Source organism: Crinia signifera, unplaced genomic scaffold, assembly GCF_055691185.1.
Source record: "Crinia signifera unplaced genomic scaffold, ASM5569118v1 HAP2_SCAFFOLD_127, whole genome shotgun sequence".
Lineage (NCBI taxonomy): Eukaryota > Metazoa > Chordata > Amphibia > Anura > Myobatrachidae > Crinia > Crinia signifera.
The window spans coordinates 22936-27522 of NW_028142020.1; positions in this window are offsets into that span (position 1 = coordinate 22936).

Sequence of the window (4587 nt, forward strand, 5' to 3'; positions counted from 1 at the left end):
GGCTGAGGCAGATGTGGAAGAACCTCTATTGAGGGTATACTGATTTTTAGTCTGTGGTTGGCGTCTAGGTTTATATGGCCTTGTCGTGCGTCTCGTGTTGGTATTAGGGCCTCCTGACAACCACCGATAAACTGAGTGGTTTTGGTAGTCTGATGTTACTGCCGTCAATTTGCTCCTTTTGAAGGAGATTAGATCGTTTTTATAAGTTTCTAGTTGGGTTGTAATTTTATCCACCAAGTTATTCGTTTTATCACTCCTGATCGTAGTCAGGTGTATGGTGTTAAACTCCTCAATATCTTTTTGGATTTTTTTGAGCTCAGTACCCACTTCTTCAATGACTAGTAACATTAGATCTAGGGAACATTTGTTAAGCACCCCACACCAGCGACTGCAAAATGTGGGGTTGTTCCTCCCAATTGTGGGTACGTTAGGAACCCTGAACCCTCTCGGTATATGTCTTTTTCGGTGGTAATCTGATAGAAAGTGGCCATGCATGGACAGATCTATTTCCCTCTTCCTGAGTTTTAATAATCTCTGGTAGAGGTCAGTGGCTGATTCAGTTGGAAGCGTATCAAAGTCTGACTGGTCGAATAGCACCTTATCGGCGTCATCATCCGTTAACGATATTATGCCTTGCATGGCTAATCACCGGAACTCGGTAAGGGTAGCTTTAGAGACAGGCAAAGCCGACCTTCCGATACCTCGCCACTTTCTACAAGCCGGCCACCAAGTATCCTCCCTTCGCTGTCGGTTGATTGACTGGATACCACCACCAATCCGCGGAGGGGACCGTGGCTTGTTGCTTAAGAAGAGAGAGAGCAGATGGATCCACCAGCTTGGGACATTGGCCCCGAGGGGCCTTAACGAGAACAACCCTTACAACATCTTTTTGAAATAACATCACTGAGGATCCTCTCTTTCTCTCTTTTTTTCTCTTTTTTCTCTTTTTTCTCTCTCTTTTTTTCTCTCTCTTTTTGGCTTTTGTTGCTTTTGCTTCTGCTGTCTTTTTTTGGAAATGTCTAGGTCTCTAAATTTACTGCGAGTGGTTACCACTCTGCATATGTCAACTCGCCCCACAGCTATAGTGCACTGGCACACAACACCATGTGTGTTGATCACCTAAACTTTAGTGCTGGGAGATGCTATTTCAATAGTCTCCTATATTTCCCATTTTTTGTCCTATGTTTCAAGATTGTATCACTCCCCTACTTAACAGTTTGTTTGCCACAGATGGATCTCTTTCCTGAAAAACCAGTCCCCTTTTTTGTGGAGTAGTGACCCTGATCCCTCCCCCCTTTTTTTCAGCTAATCGACACCTTTTTTTAGCGTATCCTTGTCCTTGCCTAAAATCCCCCTAGGGGACTCAGTGCTTAAAATTATGACTTTCTCCTATAATAATTAAAATAAAATAAAATAAAAAGTAATAAAGAGAATAAAAATAAAATAAAAATCAACTTTCCTCTGTAATTAAAACAAAAATTTTCCTCATATTAGTGTATAATTGTTAATTCTATTAATAATTAGGCACTTTTCCAGTAAAAATCTCACTTAATATGAGCCGGTTTAATTAATTTAATTTAATTTATTTTTTTCTCTTCTTTGAGAATTCAAGTGTCTACTAAGCAATCATGTTTTATAAACAAGCTTTGCCTTTTTACTTTGACCTTTACATTACTACCTGGCCTCCATTAAATACCGTCCCCAGCTTTTTTACTCTTATATATTTGTACACTGATTCAGTGCCATAATCACATTACATGATAAAAAAAAAATTTTCAGCGCCTACTTTTTTAGCTGGCATCTATATGGTTAACCATCAGCCCCTGTCATGTCTCCGTTTACACATGGCACGCTCTACGTACTGCCGTTGACTTTCTGCATATGCACGCAGGCTCCTGTCACTTGACAGGAAGCCGTGCGTTCCAACAGTGCGTGTCACCGGACACAGGCTTCCGGTCCCGACACATAGTTTAATACAGCCGATACCCATTCCTGTCTACATCCGCACGGCTCCTGTCATAGACAGGAAGCCGTGCGTTCCAGCTATGCGGGTCACCGGACATTGATTTCCGGTCCCGAACTTCCGGAAAGTCCGGAAGTAGCGCTATTAGCACGTGAGCGCCGCGCCCACGTGCACTATTGGCTATCAGAGTAAATAAATAGCTGGGCCCGGGCAGTAGCATGTAGCAGCTGCTCCGGTCACCCAGGGCTTTTCTCCACTGCTCCACAGTTGATTCTGTTGAAACACAGGAATTTTAGTAAGTTAACCTCTTATTCCTGCCTTACCCTTTTTGACCTTATTTTCTGATGTTGTTGTTTTTTTTGCACGTTATATTTGACTAAGGTTATCTTACCATGTGTATTATAGGCCTCTTGATAAAGATCGCAAGATCGAAACGTCGGAGCATATTCCCTATATATACCTGTACATTGACCTGATGTGACTACGTGTGAACGATTAAAGATTATACTTTTGGATTTTACAAAATTTGTTTGGATTCATAAATAGGAGAGTGCTGGATACTCGACACCTATATAGGTGTTGACACACCCCGGACTATATATATATATATATATATATATATATATATATATATATATATATATATATATATATATATATATATATATATATATATATATATATACCTAGTGTATTCACCTTATTTATTTTTGCATTCACCCATGTAGCTTTGCTAAGACTTATGGGACGGTGATCTATGTGATTTTACATTTTAACGATGGCGGTACTGTCTTAACTGACTTCACCTTGCCGCGTTAACCATAAGTAATACGGCAAAACTGAAGATTGAAACTTGCAGACCCCGTGAACGGCCGGTCCAAGACATACATTCAGTCACTCAAACCAAGCATACATATAAGGTGAACACAACAGGTACAGTATTTTCAATTTTAAATCATTTTTTTTTTCTTTCTTCATGTTCCTTCCGACATGAGCCGTGAAACAGCACTTCGGTCCCTCAAGATTCTATTTGGCATCATCTGAATTCTCACAAAGCAATCCTCAAACTGGTATCACATTACTGTTGGTATACAGTATTTGCTTTAAAATTCCCCTCTTTGAAGATTGCTTTATTAGAAGCAGACGGCAAACCCACGGCAGGAGCCCCCACTTGTCTAAGGTGTGGTTTTACCCCACATAGTGCTATTGCCATCCCCATGCAAGAAGGACATTTACCAGAAGTATTATAAAAGATATAAATATTTATTCTTCATCATACACAAGAATGTAATTCAATACAATACCACATAACAAGACATCTTCACGTCTTGGCTTCCCCATCACTGCTTATCTCCTAACTCCTCTCCTTATGTGACACCTACGACCACCATACGACAAACTCAAACTTGGGTGCAGCTGTGGCTAGTTTTATATAATTTGATGATTCGGGCCGACAATTCTTAGTAATACGTCATAACCATCATTTCCTAAGTCCAAGTATGGTATTCTAACTGCGTATTCTATTGGCACTTATTGTGGCTGGTCTTATGACTTTGTTTCAGTGTGTGTGTGAAGGGTCCTTTCCAAAGACTATTCTGGAAGGATCATTACATAACATATCCTGTTGTTTTCAACAGAACATCTGGTTTTCATTAGATAACTAAAAGATGCATGTCATCTGGTCCACCAGGATCCAGGGCTTGCCTGATTATAGAATGGCTTGAATCATATACCTTTAACAGTATTATACAGGACTCTACAATACTGTACCGTATTATACAGGACTCTACAATATGGTATCGTATTATACAGGACTCTACAATACGGTACTGTATTATACAGGACTCTACAATACGGTACCGTATTATACAGGACTCTACAATACGGTCCCGTATTATACAGGACTCTACAATACGGTACCATATTTGACCAGCTCCACTAATTATCCGTCAAGTGTATATTTAGTACTTTTTAAATATGTTATGTTTTTTAATAAATGCTCATGTATTTTAAGACTTATTGGCACCACGGTAATATTGTAATTTATTCAATTAATTTATTCATTACATAGTGCAGTGAACCTTTCCTTTCCTCTCTCCCATGCTTCTAAAAAAGCTGCAGCTCCCAAGGAGGATACAGATTTACCCCAGGTACAGATGGAGCTAGCCTCCCTCTTGCTGGCGAATCACCAGGCGCTCCATCCGACTATCTGACTGAGACGCGCGTGCGTCTCACACGCACGCGCATCTCAATTTCCGGGCGGCGGGGCGACGGGAACCCTGTCCGTCTCTGCTTCAGGGAGACGGACAGGGTCAGGTGGGACAGCGGGGAGGCGGTGGGGACCCCGGGTGACCGCCGACAAGCCGGCGGGGACACGGGGGAAGCGCCGTCGGAAATGGATGCACGCGCATCTCGTGCGCGCGCGTCCCCTTTCGCCGAAAAGATGGCGGCGATGGTGGCTGGCGGGGGATGGCGGATGGCGAATCTTCCGCCATCCCCTGCAAGAGTGAGGCCCGCTCCATCTGTAGGCCACAACTCTGTTTCCCCTGCCTCCTATGGTGACACAGTTGAAGCTATAAAATCTACAATGTTCCCCTTGCTTTCTAAAGCAGTGACAGAAATTA